This window comes from Leptodactylus fuscus, chromosome 9 (genome assembly GCF_031893055.1).
Source record: "Leptodactylus fuscus isolate aLepFus1 chromosome 9, aLepFus1.hap2, whole genome shotgun sequence".
NCBI lineage: Eukaryota > Metazoa > Chordata > Amphibia > Anura > Leptodactylidae > Leptodactylus > Leptodactylus fuscus.
The window spans coordinates 3,120,409-3,140,326 of NC_134273.1; positions in this window are offsets into that span (position 1 = coordinate 3,120,409).

The window sequence follows — 19,918 nt, forward strand, 5'->3', positions numbered from 1 at the left end:
GTATGTGCGCAGTAACTATTGTACAGGACCGTAGTATATGTGCGCAGTAACTATTGTACAGGACCATAGCGTATGTGTGCAGTAACTATTGTACAGGACCATAGCGTATGTGCGCAGTAACTATTGTACAGGACCGTAGTATATGTGCGCAGTAACTATTGTACAGGACCATAGCGTATGTGTGCAGTAACTATTGTACAGGACCATAGCGTATGTGTGCAGTAACTATTGTACAGGACCATAGCGTATGTGTGCAGTAACTATTGTACGGGACCATAGCGTATGTGCGCAGTAACTATTGTACAGGACCATAGCGTATGTGTGCAGTAACTATTGTACAGGACCATAGCGTATGTGTGCAGTAACTATTGTACAGGACCATAGCGTATGTGTGCAGTAACTATTGTACGGGACCGTAGTATATGTGCGCAGTAACTATTGTACAGGACCATAGCGTATGTGCGCAGTAACTATTGTACGGGACCGTAGTATATGTGTGCAGTAACTATTGTACAGGACCATAGCGTATGTGCGCAGTAACTATTGTACGGGACCGTAGTATATGTGTGCAGTAACTATTGTACAGGACCATAGCGTATGTGTGCAGTAACTATTGTACAGGACCATAGCGTATGTGCGCAGTAACTATTGTACGGGACCGTAGTATATGTGTGCAGTAACTATTGTACAGGACCATAGCGTATGTGCGCAGTAACTATTGTACAGGACCATAGCGTATGTGTGCAGTAACTATTGTACAGGACCATAGCGTATGTGTGCAGTAACTATTGTACGGGACCATAGCGTATGTGTGCAGTAACTATTGTACAGGACCATAGCGTATGTGTGCAGTAACTATTGTACAGGACCATAGCGTATGTGCGCAGTAACTATTGTACAGGACCATAGCGTATGTGTGCAGTAACTATTGTACAGGACCATAGCGTATGTGTGCAGTAACTATTGTACAGGACCATAGCGTATGTGCGCAGTAACTATTGTACGGGACCGTAGTATATGTGTGCAGTAACTATTGTACAGGACCATAGCGTATGTGTGCAGTAACTATTGTACAGGACCATAGCGTATGTGTGCAGTAACTATTGTACAGGACCATAGCGTATGTGTGCAGTAACTATTGTACAGGACCATAGCGTATGTGTGCAGTAACTATTGTACAGGACCATAGCGTATGTGTGCAGTAACTATTGTACAGGACCATAGCGTATGTGTGCAGTAACTATTGTACAGGACCATAGCGTATGTGTGCAGTAACTATTGTACAGGACCATAGCGTATGTGTGCAGTAACTATTGTACGGGACCGTAGTATATGTGCGCAGTAACTATTGTACAGGACCATAGCGTATGTGCGCAGTAACTATTGTACGGGACCGTAGTATATGTGTGCAGTAACTATTGTACAGGACCATAGCGTATGTGCGCAGTAACTATTGTACGGGACCGTAGTATATGTGTGCAGTAACTATTGTACAGGACCATAGCGTATGTGTGCAGTAACTATTGTACAGGACCATAGCGTATGTGCGCAGTAACTATTGTACGGGACCGTAGTATATGTGTGCAGTAACTATTGTACAGGACCATAGCGTATGTGCGCAGTAACTATTGTACAGGACCATAGCGTATGTGTGCAGTAACTATTGTACAGGACCATAGCGTATGTGTGCAGTAACTATTGTACGGGACCATAGCGTATGTGTGCAGTAACTATTGTACAGGACCATAGCGTATGTGTGCAGTAACTATTGTACAGGACCATAGCGTATGTGCGCAGTAACTATTGTACAGGACCATAGCGTATGTGTGCAGTAACTATTGTACAGGACCATAGCGTATGTGTGCAGTAACTATTGTACAGGACCATAGCGTATGTGCGCAGTAACTATTGTACGGGACCGTAGTATATGTGTGCAGTAACTATTGTACAGGACCATAGCGTATGTGTGCAGTAACTATTGTACAGGACCATAGCGTATGTGTGCAGTAACTATTGTACAGGACCATAGCGTATGTGTGCAGTAACTATTGTACAGGACCATAGCGTATGTGTGCAGTAACTATTGTACGGGACCATAGTATATGTGTGCAGTAACTATTGTACAGGACCATAGCGTATGTGCGCAGTAACTATTGTACGGGACCATAGTATATGTGTGCAGTAACTATTGTACAGGACCATAGCGTATGTGCGCAGTAACTATTGTACAGGACCATAGCGTATGTGTGCAGTAACTATTGTACAGGACCATAGCATATGTGCGCAGTAACTATTGTACAGGACCATAGCGTATGTGTGCAGTAACTATTGTACAGGACCATAGTGTATGTGTGCAGTAACTATTGTACAGGACCATAGCGTATGTGCGCAGTAACTATTGTACAGGACCATAGCGTATGTGTGCAGTAACTATTGTACAGGACCATAGCATATGTGCGCAGTAACTATTGTACAGGACCATAGCATATGTGCGCAGTAACTATTGTACAGGACCATAGCGTATGTGCGCAGTAACTATTGTACAGGACCATAGCATATGTGCGCAGTAACTATTGTACAGGACCATAGCGTATGTGTGCAGTAACTATTGTACAGGACCATAGTATATGTGTGCAGTAACTATTGTACAGGACCATAGCGTATGTGCGCAGTAACTATTGTACAGGACCATAGCGTATGTGTGCAGTAACTATTGTACAGGACCATAGCGTATGTGCGCAGTAACTATTGTACAGGACCATAGCGTATGTGTGCAGTAACTATTGTACAGGACCATAGCATATGTGCGCAGTAACTATTGTACAGGACCATAGCGTATGTGTGCAGTAACTATTGTACAGGACCATAGCATATGTGCGCAGTAACTATTGTACAGGACCATAGCGTATGTGTGCAGTAACTATTGTACAGGACCATAGTATATGTGTGCAGTAACTATTGTACAGGACCATAGCGTATGTGCGCAGTAACTATTGTACAGGACCATAGCGTATGTGTGCAGTAACTATTGTACAGGACCATAGCGTATGTGTGCAGTAACTATTGTATGGGACCATAGCGTATGTGCGCAGTAACTATTGTACAGGACCATAGCGTATGTGTGCAGTAACTATTGTACAGGACCATAGCGTATGTGTGCAGTAACTATTGTACAGGACCATAGCGTATGTGTGCAGTAACTATTGCGCTTTTATTAAAAACCTGCTGTACTACAGGATCTCCTTATTGTAGGTGTGAGGTGTACATGAGACTATAGCTAGAGTAGACCTGTGATTATATACAGATTATATACAGTATATTATCTATGTGACCCCTGTATCTAATGGAATTGATAGACTTGTTATATGTGAACAGCCACTTATAGGCCGAGTCCATTCTCTGCTTTTCCGCAGTGATTTTCACAGAAATAACACCGAGGTTTCCTCTACGGACTTTCTGCTTCAGTTCACACCTATAAGGAGACTGCTGACTGATTTGGAAATCACAGCGTTTCTGCTGCACATATTTCTCTTCAATCGGTGTAGATGTAAAACGCTGCGATTTTTGCCACAGTCAAACTGCGGTGTTTATGCCACATGGGGCCTCGGCCTAAAACATCAGCATAGCCTGAGCTCAGGTCCATAGACTTTACTGACACTGTCACTTTAAACTGCCATTCACATGTTAATTTTCAACGCAATGATACTGAAAGCCCGTGACCAACACCTCCAATACAATCATTAACATGCAAGTCAGGATGACCATGAAGGTTAATGTCAGCGCCATTTGTAGCTCACCACAAAAATAAAGGTATGTGGACGTCAAACTGGAGGAAAATACACTTAAAATATAACTGTTATTGGTCAGGTAAAAGTCAAAACTATCGATAAAAACGTGGGATAGCGCACACATACAATAAGCCCCGCCTGACCCGTTTCATCAGAGGCAGAACGAAGTGGCTCAATAACCCGGGTACAATAGCTCAATATCCCTAGTAGAGATGAGCGAGTACTATTCGAAATGGCAGTTTCGAATAGCACGCACCCATAGGAATGAATGGATGCAGCCGGCACGCAGGGGGCTAAGCGGCAGGACACTGGCCCCATCTGTGAGCCGGCCGGCTCCATTCATTGCTATGGGTACATGCTGTTCGAAACTGCCTTTTGGAATACTGCTCGCTCATCTCTAATCCCAAGGTCATTGAAGAAAGTGTAAGGAACATTTTTTGTGTCAGCTCAGACTGTAATGTGACTTCACTTTTGATTCTTTGATACCAGTTTCCTGGAGAACACGGGATGTAGCAGTGTGGAGTCTGCAACACTGACAAACAATAACATCCAGAGCCTTGAACTGTGCATGACTGGTGCGGCCGAGGACACCGCGGTTATGTGAGCGCCACCTTCCAGAACCTTCCTCATTTCTCGGTATAATCCTTTCAAGGATTTTCCATGGAACCTGGAAAACTAAACCTATAAATAGATGATGTTTTGTCTAATTCATTGGAAGCTTGTAAATATTTCATGTCCGGAGTGTCGATCCCTGCACAGAAGACGGTAATATGTGCAGCTTTTTCGATGATTTCCTCTGACCACATGACTAGTGCTAGCATCAGCTCTTCACCTAGACCTTGTGCACAGGAGCTTCTAGGTCCCCTTACAGGGGTATGTGGGGGATTGTGCTGCGGATTACACGTGTCTGTACAATGTCTGTATTCTGCAATATCATATGGTTACTTTCACAATTGCTGTAATAAAATCATTGCAAGTGAAGCACAAACCATCCGGAACATCTGTCAGCAGAATACAGGCTACAGCATGGCCTATAGTCTGTGAACAGGATTCAGTCTATAGGCTAGAGGCGTATGGAGGGGCCTATGTCAGTGGCACTAGGTAGATTATAATTCATAGAAGTTGCATGGGTCCATGGCATTATATGGCGGTGCTCTATACAATATGTCACTAATGCAGTGCTGCACTCCATATAGGCTACATACACACATAGCGCCACCATAAGGCAACACATTATACTACCATAAAATGTATCAGGTGGTTTACAGAAATTGCTACAAGTGGATACATGGAATAAATGAGCTGGTATGTATCAGCTCTGACACTGTCTGATCACAAGACGCTCCCGACTTCTTCCTTCAGACTTGCCATATTTGCTCTTAAAGGTCATGCCGTTATTTCTCCTCATTTGCCGCTTCCTCTTTGTAATAATTCCTGACAACCAATGCTTTTGGGCTAATATAAGGGGTCTTGGTTCTCCCATGTAGCTGGGGCTATTTGTAGGGTTTCAGTGGGTGTAAGCCCCTCATTATACGCACATTGACTGATTGCTTATAAAACCCACACAGAGATCAGACAGGGTCTCCTCAACTCACAAAGGGGGTGAGAGATTTGTAAACTCCCAGAGACAGCTGCAAGCCCCTTAATGCAAGCAGCACTATTGTGTCTGTGACTAGTAGGACAGCTGGGAACGCCCATCGGGGACAGCCAAAAGACAAGCGGGGGCCTCCCACCTGCTACTCCCGGACAGACCGGGGGATGGGAGACACCTCCATTACCCTCTCTTATACCAGAAGCTGAAGAGTCTGAGACTATCAAGAATTACTGGTGTTTGGATTCTGTTTCAATGAATCATTTTCAGGGATTCTGCTTGCTGTCAGTGAATGGAAACCTTCTTGTTTATGTCCCTCCTGAACTTAGGCCTGGTTCACATCTGCGTTCAGTATTCTGTTCGGGGACTTCGCTTGGGGACCCCTGAACGGAATACCGAACACATTGACAAGCAGTGAGCAATGAAAGCACATGGACCCCATAGACTATAATGGGGTCCGTGTGTTGTCCGTGCGGTGGCTGCCCGGACCATAAGAAGAGAAAAGTATTTCATGAACTACTTTTCTCTCTGCATGATTCTGCACCATGTAGAAAACACACAGACCCCATTATAGTCTATGGGATCCATGTGCTTTCATTGCTTGTCAATGTGTTCGGTATTCCGTTCAGGGGTCCCCAAGCAGAATACTGAACACAAATGTGAACAAGGCCTAATACATCCCATAGCTGAGGGTGTGTTGTATCCAGCCTAGGTGTAGCCGGACTGTACTGATACATTGTAACAAACTATCAGGGCTGGGAAGAGGTTTGTGCTGCTATGTGTTTAGCACAGAGGATTGTCCACATGTAAATTCACAGGTGAAAGATTTGTTGCAAAAATGGCTGAAATGCTGATTTTGTGTATGTGAGCGGGACTGTCACTGCAGCAGGTTCATTGACTACAGCAAATGGAAACCTCTGAATTTTCTGTGAAAAGCGCTGTGGGAAAAACCGTGATGCGTTGTGGCTGCCATTTTTCCCACAGTGCTATTTTGCTGCGGCCCGCTACATGGGACCTACGGATAAGCCACAGCCAAAAAGCTCTGTGGGAAAAACTGCGGCAGAAAGGCTTTGTGGTTATTCGCACAGCACTTTTCTTTCTTCCTCAGTTATACCTATACAGCGTTTCCATAGTATGACTGACATGCTGCAAGTTACCTTTACAAATACACATCGGTTTCTGAGAGCGCAGCGTGTCTGCGGGAGATAGTTTTTTTCAATGTGTAGATGGGATTAGCCAGAATCTCATTCACTTTGTATGGACTGTAAAACACTGCGGTTTGTGTCGCAGCAAATTGCAGCATTTACCTCCTGTGGGGTCCTGTCCTCAATGTAAATTTTTGATAAAGGTGGGGTTTTGATTTCAGCAAACTGGCCGTAAAAAATGATCACATCAGTTCATTCCCTTTTATTTTACACACTGGCAGTATGGTGTATCGGAGTGATGAAGGAGACGGATAGGCAGCGGCTATATTCCTGCCATCCTTATTAGATGTGCTTTATACTATATCACTAGTGACATGTGTGGTCCCTCCTACACTGGAACACGTGGCCCCACAAGGGCTGACAGGAGGAGGACGCCATCTGACAGCTACACATAGTCTGCATCACTAAGATCTTTACAATCTCCTTACAGTGCCCTTAGCAGGAGACAGAGAAGAACCTGGGATCAGGTAACCGGCCTGGATTTATACAGCAGAACATGAGAAGCAAAGCACAGATACAATTATCTTACAACCAGAGAGAGCAATAAGACATCTTAGAAGTGGCCGATCCTCAGCATGGTCCTGAAAGATCAAGCTGAGATCCAGAGTGGCAGCAATGATATCTCTGAGAGGTCGCCAAGAAATGTGATTGGAATCTAAGGAATAGTCAAAGAACTTTCTGAAACAAATCTGCCATGTGTGGTCACAGCCTATTACCCAGGAAAACAAACTCCTCAAAAAATCCATGGCAGGCGATACATGACGGAGAGCCCTGGCCTAATGATTCTCTCTATGGACATCATTGCTTAGAAGATTAGTTATACTCATATCATATGGTTATATATACGATACTGGACAAACTAAAGCAAAAGTGTATGTCTACTACGAGCGCCAATTCATGTACGAGATAAGCGATATGTAACATTGATATCGGATTTATGTAGTAGTTTCCACTCTCTGACATTAAGACGCCATCACTAGAAATGATCAAAATCCCCAGAAATCTAAAACAAACATAAAATAACAGCTAATATGAATATCACTAAATTATGATACAACGTCCTGTCATCAGGCACCACCTCCTCATAAAGAATCACTGACCCCACCCTGCACCCCATCACTATACCTGACCACAGGCACTGACACAATGTGCAGGTTCCACTATAATAACTTCAGTGCCTTTGTTGTAGCCAAAATCGACTATATCATGGATCAATCAGTCAGTCCAAATTAATAAGCATGTGCGCTCCTCCACTTCTGAGGTCACTATCTGGGGGTCCTTACCTGGTGGTCACACTTCCCATTGATCTGTTCTGCTCTGCCTTTATTCTTCCATGAGATAGTTGGGGTTGTGGTCCCCAGATAGCAGCTGTAGAGGAGGGCAGCAGCACAGAAAGGCAGCATTGAGAGGCGGCCAGGCAGCTGACACACACTAATCCATCTCCTGTGTTACTCAGGAGCTCACTACAAGCATTTCCCTTCCTGTGGCTGCACTCCAAATATAAGCACACACCTCCTGTCCTCAGCCCCCTCCTCGCCAGGGATCAACTGCTTCTTTATCACTCAGAAGAGGGGACAAAACAGCAGCGGGTATGTTACTGACCCTCCAGCCCCTGCAGGGCTCCTTCCCCCATGTCACCAGGTCTGCCAATCGCCATCTTCTGTTAAATTGGGGAAAAGTGGAGAACTCAGCAAATGTATCTAGGGGACGGTTTCATCAATATGTTCCATTTCAAGTGAAATATTAGAATTACATTAACAATGGCAAATGTACAATACCACGTCATTGTGATAAATCTGACGCAATCTGCCAGTTTGTGAATGCGGGTCAGTCTGTCAACAAATGTTATTATTGGGTTAGGGCTATTATTTGGAAGCTGTAACACACACCTGTAATTTTTGTGTCTGTGCCATATACAAGGACCAAAATTTCTGAAGCATGTTCTGTATTTCTTTGCGATTGCAGAGGACCATACAAATCTTTTTGTGGATCCGTGTTTGCAGATGACATACTGACATGTTTTATGCAGAGAGCAAAAACCACCACGTCCATGTGCAGGAGGCTTCACAGGAGAAGGTTTGTTACAATTGTATCCAGTTAAGACAATCTTCTGAGTTAAATACGTCCGCACAAGACTCTCCCCTTTTCTATAGTGTGGTCACAATGTATCAGTCTGGAGTACAGGGGGTCTGGCTCACAGAGGAGATCTACAGCAGATACGATTATAACAAACACTCAGGTGTCAGGAGAGTTCTGGATGGATTTACATTATTTCCCTTCACAGCCATCTTGAAGTGTTTCTCTCTATTCACACATAACCTTTTTGTTTGCAACAAAGTCTCAGTAAAAATTAATTGCTTTGTTGGATGAAATCACAATTTTTTATTTTAAGAAGGAAAAGTGAAGTTTTCCGGAATAAGCAGAGGCGTTGCCCATAGTAACCTATCAGATTCCAGAGGTGATTTACAGGTGTGAGAATCAGGGAGGTGACTCAAGGTGTTGTCATTGGCAGTGACACAACGCTTCCTTTGCACCAGTCTTCATAAATGAGGTGCATTATGTCCGCCGCGTCTTGTGCTGAGCACTGCCATATCCCTGCGCCCTGTCACTGCACTGTTAGGTCAGGTATTTAGCCTTGCACAGACGCCTCGACTTGTAGCCCCAGTTTTGAAGTAGTTAACATGTTCTGTGTGCAGTTCAGCCCACCCCATAATCCTGGGACTGAGGAGACACACAAGTCACTGTCAGATCCAAGACACAAAGAAGCTTATTGACATGGAATTTCATTAGAGTTCTGTAGAGCTCCCCCGCCTGGGATTAACCCTGTGCACTGCAGTGGGTAACTGAGCTGGCATCCTCACACTACACATAGGCGGATTCTCTGCTGGCCCCATCCAGATAGATCAGGTGGTTTGGGACTCTAGGATCCAGAATTACACCTTATTGATTATAGATTGTTACTGTGTCATTCATTTTCCCAGCCATAAATTATTGATTACTATAAGACTCCATACAACTGATTGTGACTAATGGCTGACCTGATACCTAACCAGCTACCAATGACTCCACGCACAGCACATATATACACACAATAAGCTGCTGAAATGTCGTCACTGGTTTCCATTCTTACTAGGTTAATGGGCTTTTTGGTCTCATCCAGACATGGACTATAGTTACTAAGGATGGAAAAAAGACACTTGTTATAACTGTACAAATGGCCAATATTTGTTCAAAGGTTAACTCTATTGCCAACCTTGTGTAATTGTACATCCAGGTACCGAGGTAGATAAGTTATATCAAGGTGATCATATAGGCTCAAAAAATGTGATTATTCCATTAGCCCGGTGCTATGAGCCCTGGAACGTGACAAGGGAAAAAAGGCTTTATCCTAAAGATCAAAAATAAGCTAAAACAAAAAGGTATTAAATGAAAATTTTTAAAGGTAGTGTTATCATGGGATATGTAGTTTATATGATTTATTTCAGTATTTTAATACAAAAGAAATAATGAAGCTATGTAGAGAAATATAAATGTTATCAGGCTATCATCTATTTACAATTACTATAATACTACCCCCTATGTACAGGAATATAACTACTATAATACTGCTCCTATGTATAAGAATATAAATACTATAATACTGCTCCTATGTACAAGAATATAACTACTATAATACTACCTCCTATGTACAAGAATATAACTACTATAATACTACCTCCTATGTACAAGAATATAACTACTATAATACTACTCCTATGTACAAGAATATAACTACTATAATACTACCTCCTATGTACAAGAATATAACTACTATAATACTACCTCCTATGTACAAGAATATAACTACTATAATACTGCTCCTATGTACAAGAATATAACTACTATAATACTACTTCCTATGTACAAGAATATAACTACTATAATACTGCTCCTATGTACAAGAATATAACTACTATAATACTATCCTATGTACAAGAATATAACTACTATAATACTACTCCTATATACAAGAATATAACTACTATAATACTACCTCCTATGTACAAGAATATAACTACTATAATACTACCTCCTATGTACAAGAATATAACTACTATAATACTACCTCCTATGTACAAGAATATAACTACTATAATACTACTCCTATGTACAAGAATATAACTACTATAATACTACCTCCTATGTACAAGAATATAACTACTATAATACTACTCCTATGTACAAGAATATAACTGCTATAATACTACGCCTATGTACAAGAATATAACTACTATAATACCACTCCTATGTACAAGAATATAACTGCTATAATACTACTCCTATGTACAAGAATATAACTACTATAATACTCCCTCCTATGTACAAGAATATAACTACTATAATACTACTCCTATGTACAAGAATATAACTACTATAATACTACTCCTATGTACAAGAATATAACTACTATAATACTACTCCTATGTACAAGAATATAACTACTATAATACTATTCCTATGTACAAGAATATAACTACTATAATACTGCTCCTATGTACAAGAATATAACTACTATAATACTGCTCCTATGTACAAGAATATAACTACTATAATACTACTCCTATGTACAAGAATATAACTACTATAATACTCCTCCTATGTACAAGAATATAACTACTATAATACTACTCCTATGTACAAGAATATAACTACTATAATACTATTCCTATGTACAAGAATATAACTACTATAATACTGCTCCTATGTACAAGAATATAACTACTATAATACTATTCCTATGTACAAGAATATAACTACTATAATACTGCTCCTATGTACAAGAATATAACTACTATAATACTACTCCTATGTACAAGAATATAACTACTATAATACTACTACTATGTATAAGTATGCATTTTTATACAGTGGGTTTGGTCGCTACCATATATATTAATTAGGAGGTTCTCTGATCTTCTGAAGGGCTGCGTACTCAAGATAAATGTGGAGACTCCTTACTACATCCAGTGTATGGAATTTTATTCCCTCGGAAGATGGAGTTGGAGAAAGCCTGGTAAGGAGATTACCTGGTAGATATTAGTCCAAGAGGGTACCTGAGGGTTAAACCAAGGAATAAATCTGAGCTAGACCCTATAAAATATATATATATATATATATATATATATATATATATATATATATATATATATATATATTCAGGGAAAAAAAAGCTTACAACTCTCCTACTCATTTTGCTGAGGTGACAGCGAGAAAAAAAAGGAGGTTCTGAAAGCTGGAAACTGAAGATCCACCTCCACCTATGGTTCATATGGGGACTGAGGATAGATCCTACCGTGGAAAGGAGCTCCAACCACTGGCCTAAGTCTTATAGCAGCCTTAAGAAATCTGGAAGGGCTTCTGCGACCATCGTCTGCCTAAGTAGGCGGATAGGGCTGAAACCTGTACCGTAAGTGCGGCCGGGGAAAGGCCCTGATCCAAACCGTCCTTAAGAAACTTAGAATTACTCCCATGGAAGATTCAAACTATTCATTTCCTGTGTGCAGCGCCGCTCCATGAAGACTTTCCCTATCCTTAGGTCGCTCTTATTGGTGGATCTGCTCTGGTGCAGGGAAGGCTCTTCAGGATGGCTTCTGACAGTCCTCTAGATTTCCGTAGGGACTGACCAACCTTCAGGCTGAATCTCCTCAGATCCTGGCACTTCTGAGTTCCCTGAGAAACCAGGTTCTGGATTAAGGAAAGACTCTAATAGATCCCTCTCCTCATTGACATGAGTTGGGAAAAACAAGCCCTTTTTGGGCAGAATGGCTATCACAGAGCCTTGGTCCTGTCTGACTTCCATCAATACCCTTGATATCATGGAAATTAGAGGGAAGATGTATGAGAGCCTGGAATGGACAGGGCATCCACTGCCAAGGGATAGTCCTCCTGATACAGTGAGTAGAACGTATTTACCTCGGCATTGAGTCTGGTCTACTTCTGGAACCCCCACTTCAGAGTGATATGGTGGAAAACCTCGTGATTGAGAGACCATTCTCCTGATACAGTAAGACCCCGACTCAGCTGATCCGCTACTATGTTCAAGGAGCCCTTGATGTGAACTGCGGAGAGATGGATCAGATTTTCCTCCCGGTAAAGGTGTGAGGAGCTTCGGAAATGCCGAAGGGCAGAGCTGAAAATTGGAAATCCCTCCTGCGGCCAGCAAATGATACAGCAGTTCTCAGATATCTTCTGTGAGGAGGATAAAACTGGGACATGTAAGTCCTTTAGGTTGAGAGTGACAAGAACATCGTCTTGCTGAAGAAGGGATGACACCAACCTCATGGTCATCATTCGGAAACACTTTTTCCTTATGAAGAGGTGTCACGGAGCAAAGGTATACGTCTTCCTCCGGATGGTCTTTTGAATCAACACGGACGCAAGAGGTCGGGAGACAACAGCAATTTATTGTAATCCACAAAGTTAGTAGCCGGCAGCGGTCACATCAACCGTAATAACAATAAGTCCACAGAAGTCACAATCCAATGATAACTTTGGTTCCTTGGTCCTGTAACTATATCCTGGCTCTCTACAGAGCTGTGCACAGGCCGGCTAACACATACTAACTGCAGCTACATCTATATACTAAGACTGTTACACCTATATCTGTGGGTGGGAAGGGCTGAGTCACAGATCCTTCCCCCCTCACCTATACCAAGGAGAGCAGACTCCCTGTCTACTATGGACAATGCACCGTCCAACATCTTCTTGGAGACATGGATCAGATTATCTCCACCCATTGTCCTCACTAGTTAGAGGTATTTGCATACAATGTGCTAACACACTAGACCCCAATCAGCCAACTACACACTGATGTTTACAACAGGTTAGAGAATACATTCCACATGAAATATATATTACACATTGCCTATAGTATAGACTCTAACCATCCCGTGACAACCCCTCCCCCTGTCAAAACATGTGCATGACACAATTGGCCTACACAGGTAAATTGGGGAATGCACATCAGTCTCTATAGCTCATATGTCCTCCTGCCGGGATAACCCATCCGCGTTCTGGTGTTGGTTCCCTCGGCGGTACTGAATGGTAAAGTTGTAGGTTTGAAGGGCTGGTATCTGGCAGAAAATCCGGTCGATCCATGTTGGCGTCTCTCTGAGCTTGGCTTCGGGTCACTGCTCCCACAAAGTGGCACTGTAGATTTCCAACATCGTTGCCTAACAGAACATCGGCCGGCAGCCCGCTCATCACACCAATTGTGCATCGTTTTGGTCCATAACCATAGTCGAGTTCCACGGTAGCTTTAGGAATACGTCTTTGAGTACCCCCTGCCAACTTGATAGAAATGCCAGGGCCCTCCTCTAGGGCATCGGGTCGCACCACTCGGGGGTCCGCTACCGTTAGGAAAGCTCCCGAGTCCCGGAATCCAACAACTGTTCGGCCATCCAGTAGGACCTCCTGCAAGTGCTTCCTCTGAAGGTTTGCGGGATGTGTGGCGGAAGGCTGAATCCCATAGACCCCTGGAGGTGGAACAGATGGGTCATTCATGGAGTCATCTGGAAATGGGGCCAAACTTTCTGTCCTAGGAGTGGTTCCCAGGTAGTGAATAGGCCGGGATGCCACGGTGGCCCGTGCCCCCATGTTAGCAGGGCAACTAGCTTGCAAATGTCCAGGCCGCCCGCACCCAAAACATCTGCGCTCTAGCATTCTTCCAGTGGGTCGTTGTCTAGGGACAGGGTTGTTCATAGCTGGAGGCCGATGGGCTGGGGCAGGGGTAGAGGGGGAATTGTAATCCTGAGGCCGGACACGAAAGGTGGGTGGCTGGCTGAAGGGTGTCTGGCGGACTGTGGTAGTTTTCCGCTCCTCTGCAAACAACCTCTTCCACTGCGGCTTGATGGTCAGGCCCTCATCTGCAAGAGAAGCAGCTTGCTCCACTGTGGCTGGGTTCCGTTCCAGCACCCACTCACGGATCTCAGCGGGGCACTGGGAAAAGAACTGTTCCTTAAGTATGACTTGGAGGACCTTATTGACTGTGACAGCCTCCTCTCCTTCTAGCCAGCGCTTGCATGCTTGCTTCAACTTGTGGGCGAACATGTGGAAGGAGCTTCCCCCATTGTAAGACAAAGAGCGGAACTGAACTCGGTAGGTCTCTGGAGTGACGGCATAATACTTCTGCACCGCTCTTTTAATGGCCTCATAGTCCCGCTGATCACTAGGGTCCATAGCTCTGAGAGCTTCCGCAGCCCCATCTCGTAGGTGCCCCACCAGATACCGGACCCAATCCTTCTCTGGGACTTCCATCAGGTGGCACTGGTGTTCGAAGTCCTGAAAATATCCATCAACATCCCCAGCCGCTTCATCAAAGGTCTTGAAGTGTTTATGGGAGACATATGGTGGTTCTCTCACTGTTGGGCTGGGGGTCGGAGTTTGATTATAATTCCGCGTAGTTATCTCAGCCATTCGCATTTCATGCGCCATTCTTTCCTTTTCATGCGCCATTCTCTGTTCCTCCTTCTCCGTTTCCTGAGCCCTCTGTAATGCTCTACTCCTTTGCTCTGCAGTTGCTCCTAGCCCCAGCACTGCCAATTCCTCCTCATACAAAACAACCCATCTGCTCTTTTGGGTCTGTACCTGCCACTCCTGTATCTCTCCAGTCTCCTGGGGGCAGCCCTCCTCATGGTCGCTTTGCAGGGTCATCTCCTCCAGTGCCTCGATCAGTTGCTCTTTCGTTCTTCCCTGGTAACTCAGGTTTAGTTCCCGGGCCCTTACTTGTAGACTTGCCATAGTCCAGTTCCTGTATTCTGAGGTTGTGGCTCCATGAATCGCTGGGCTGCTGTAGTCCATCTCGCTGTCCGCTGTTGATCCCACCGCTGCCAACCAGTTGTCACGGAACAAAGGTATACGTCTTCCTCCGGATGGTCTTTTGAATCAACACGGACGCAAGAGGTCGGGAGACAACAGCAATTTATTGTAATCCACAAAGTTAGTAGCCGGCGGCGGTCACATCAACCGTAATAACAATAAGTCCACAGAAGTCACAATCCAATGATAACTTTGGTTCCTTGGTCCTGTAACTATATCCTGGCTCTCTACAGAGCTGTGCACAGGCCGGCTAACACATACTAACTGCAGCTACATCTATATACTAAGACTGTTACACCTATATCTGGGGGTGGGAAGGGCTGAGTCACAGATCCTTCCCCCCTCACCTATACCAAGGAGAGCAGACTCCCTGTCTACTATGGACAATGCACCGTCCAACATCTTCTTGGAGACATGGATCAGATTATCTCCACCCATTGTCCTCACTAGTTAGAGGTATTTGCATACAATGTGCTAACACACTAGACCCCAATCAGCCAACTACACACTGATGTTTACAACAGGTTAGAGAATACATTCCACATGAAATATATATTACACATTGCCTATAGTATAGACTCTAACCATCCTGTGACAAGAGGTTTAGATATATAAGTATTATCATAGATTATATTGGTACCAGGAAGCCTGGAGAGCAGACACCCAAACCTTATTCTGAAGGGGGAACTTTTTCCAAGGCCCCCTTACCTAGGTATTCCAGAATGGAATTTCCATTATAACCTGCTTCAGTGCAGGAAGAGAGCGGGTTGCAATCAATCTGTCTTGTGGCAGGCGAGGTAAGACCCAAGGGTCTTGGATGCTCTGTCAGAAGGTGAGAAAATGGGAGAGGTGTCCCTCATCGCGAGTATTTGCCGCTGCAGGAGGCGAGAAGCTGGCATCAAAAACTAGGCTTCCTTCTGTCACCTCACTTGGGGAACTTACATCTAGCTCCTCTGGACTGATGTCTAGCATGTCTATGATATTGGGGCCAAGTCTGAGGTGGCTGCTGATAACTTCTGCCCCGGCCAGAAAGTCTTGCTCTTTCTCTAAAAGACTGTGGAAGGCACTTATCCTTTTTATCGGCAAGACCTTCCATGATGTCGTCCAAGCCTGTGCTGAAAGTTTACTGGCTTCAAAGAGTACGGAGCATAAGTTATACTTGGGTACATTGTCTGCTCTTCAAGGCTTTCAACCACAATGGCCTTCTAGCAGCTGTAGATTTGGCAGCCATCTTGACTTGGTGTATGGAAGCTTCCACTAGAGATTCTGCCGCTAAGGAGCCTGTAAAGGATAATGGATTGACTCTGGAGTCTCCACATAGTATGTCCCTCTCCAGTACGGCCAGGTCAGAGCGCAGCTTATTCACTACTTCATTAGGTACAATGTCCATAGAGGCCTGCGCTGAGGAATAAGCCATCCTAAGGGCGCACGCCATGCGTCTATGTATAGAGTCTTACTGAGGTCTCCCCCTATAACAGACAAGACATCACTGTCTCAGGGAGGAAAGATTAAATAGGTGGAGAGGAGAGACCATGCTTCCCATAATGTGTATATCCAAAAACTCTGTTAGGGACTAGAGATGAGCGAGTACTGTTCGGATCAGCCGATCCGAACAGCACGTTCCATAGAAATGAATGGATGCACCTGGTACTTCCACTTTGACGGCAGCCGGATGCTTAACCCCCCGCGTGCCGGCTACGTCCATTCATTTCTATGCGAGCGTGCTGTTCGGATCGGCTAATCCGAACAGTACTCGCTCATCTCTATTAGGGACCCTTAACAATGGTAAAGAGAATGGCCTTAAAACTAGGCCGGTATTGCAATCCGGAAGTGTAACAGAAAAAAGGGTCCCCAGGGAAACAGGAGCCTGAAGTGACAACATCATTTCCCCCGGCTTTGAAGCTCCGTGGAAGCGCTCAGCCAGGCCAGAAGATCACAGCGGCTGCGATCTGACGAGGGCACACCGAACCCGGAACGACGACTGACACAGAGCACAGCAGGGAGAAACAAGGAAGACTCAGGAGGAAAAAGCTCCCAAAGAAAATAAGTCGCTAACCCCCAAAATTATTGTAGAAAAAAAATGGGATGACAAATGAGCCTCCTCCACCCGTCCCACCACACAGGACAGAAAAAAGCACAGGGGGGAGGGGGGATGTCTTTTGTCCTCTTATTATTATGTTGTCCTGCAATTAATTATACTAATTAAAAATTCCACCTGTCCTACCAGCACACAGGAGCAGAAATACCCCGGATTGTGCCTCTGGTAGGACATAAGGGAATTGGAATGAAAACATTAATTTCTTAGAAGTGGCTTCAAAAACATCATAAGGGTGCATTCACACGGAGTAACGTGCCGTGTGATGTGGCACGTATACGGCGTGTGACACTTTGCGCGCCATAAAAGCTCCCATTGATTTCAATGGGAGCGTGAATCGTATACGCCGCGTTATTTCGTGGCCGTGATTTTGCGGCCGCAAAATAACACGGCGTATACGATCTAGGCTCCCATTGAAATCAATGGGAGCTTCTACGGTGCACAGTCTCACACGCCGTATACGTGCCACATCACGCGGCACGTTACTCCGTGTGAATGCACCCTAAGGGTGCATGCACACTACGTAACGCCGGGCGTGTATGAGAGCCGTACACGCCGGCATTACGGCAGACTGCCGAACACTTCCCATTCACTTCAATGGGAGCGCTCATAACAGCGGCGTTTACGAGCGCTCCCATTGAAGTGAATGGGAAGTGTTCGGCAGCCCTGCTGTAACGCCGGCGTGTACGGCTCTCATACACGCCCGGCGTTACGTAGTGTGCATGCACCCTAAGAAGGGAAAAATATCCAGATCAAGTCTCCGTACCAGACAACATGGTCTCCACTGCCAAAGTGTCTGTATCAGCAATGTGTGGGTAGAGGAGTAAGAGGATGCTACCATCTAGTGGTGAAATACCAAACTACAGGACAGCAAGGGCATCTGTCCTGCTATAAACACATCCCTACATGTAGAGTGCAATAGAAGATAATCCTTCAATAGTCCCACCATAGAGAAATGAAGTGGTCGGGGGCGTTCACACTATCAGCACCATCACAAATCTGTTATAATTCCCATTGATTTCATTGGGATTTTATGTTGTGTCCGTTACTCTGTTATACCCCAAATCTGTCACGTCTGTGTTTTTCATGGACCAAAAAATCCTACATGCAGAACTTGTGTCCTTTAAAATAAATGGGTTCATGCCAGACGTCAGGCCTGCATTATTTGTTAGCATTGAAGTCTATGGGTAATGACACAAACTCCTAGCCATCCGTTACAGTCTGTTATTTTTTTCGGCACTAGCTGATGCGGAGGTCTCCATTAAATGGATCAGTTAAAAAAAACAAGGAATATTAACATCAGTTAGTGCAGGTTCACACCTGCGCCCGGTCTCTGCTTTAGCCAATCCAGCGGGTTTCCGTCTTCTGTCCTGAGAAACTGGACAGGGGACGGCGAAACAGTTTCTTTTTTAACTGGACGCTAAAGTCCTGCGTGTCAAACTTTGTGTCCGGTTAAAAAAAAAACGGTTTTGCCGCAGAGAAAACACAAACAAGCGGTCACTTTGCAAACACAAGTGAATGGGTTTGAAAATGGAGCGCCAGTTTCTTGGGGCAGAAGACGGAAACCTGCTGGATTGGCTAAAGCGGAGACCGGGCGCAGGTGTGAACCCGCCTTTAGTGTCCGTTATGATACATGGCCTTTTTTTTCCCTTCCTAAAGGAATCCAACAGTAGTGTGAACCCTGCCGTATAGTTCTAGACCTCCAGTGTGCAGGGCGCAGTCATGCTCACCTGCAGTATATATTATGTATACATGCAGTTGAGAGCAGACAGTAACATAGGCAGTCTCTGTGCAGTGACCTGTAGAAGTGCCAAGTCTCTCCAGTCCCATCATCGGAGAGAGAGGAGCCATTGTCCGCTTCCCTCACTACTGCCAGCTTCTTAAAGGGGAGTTTAAAGCAAAGCGCCACTGTACAAATACAAATTAGTTATTAACAACTTTAAACCAAATAGTCTGCAAAACATCTGGAAACCTCAAATTATCTGCAGGGTATCGGCTAACCAGAAGCGGTGGTGGGGACAGATCTAGTGTTGTGTCCACGCAGGGTCTGCCCCAACACACAGGGGGAGATGCTCTAATAAGTACATTAGTCATAGAGGCTGCAATAGTGAACTGCCCTTCTGTCTATGAATCACTTAAAGGGATTGTCCCACCAATACATATTATGCCATTTCCCGCTGTTATAAAAATGAGCCAGAGATTAATTTGGATATGTAAGAAGACGGTATATCACATGCTCAGTCACTCTCCCTATAGCTAGGTCTCTGGATAGTGATCGCTGCAGGGCAGCCATTAGATAGAAAGGAGCAGTACATGGCATTATAGCTGAAAAGACATAAGGGCACCTATAGGACAGGACTATAACGTCAGCTGCCAGAGGAGG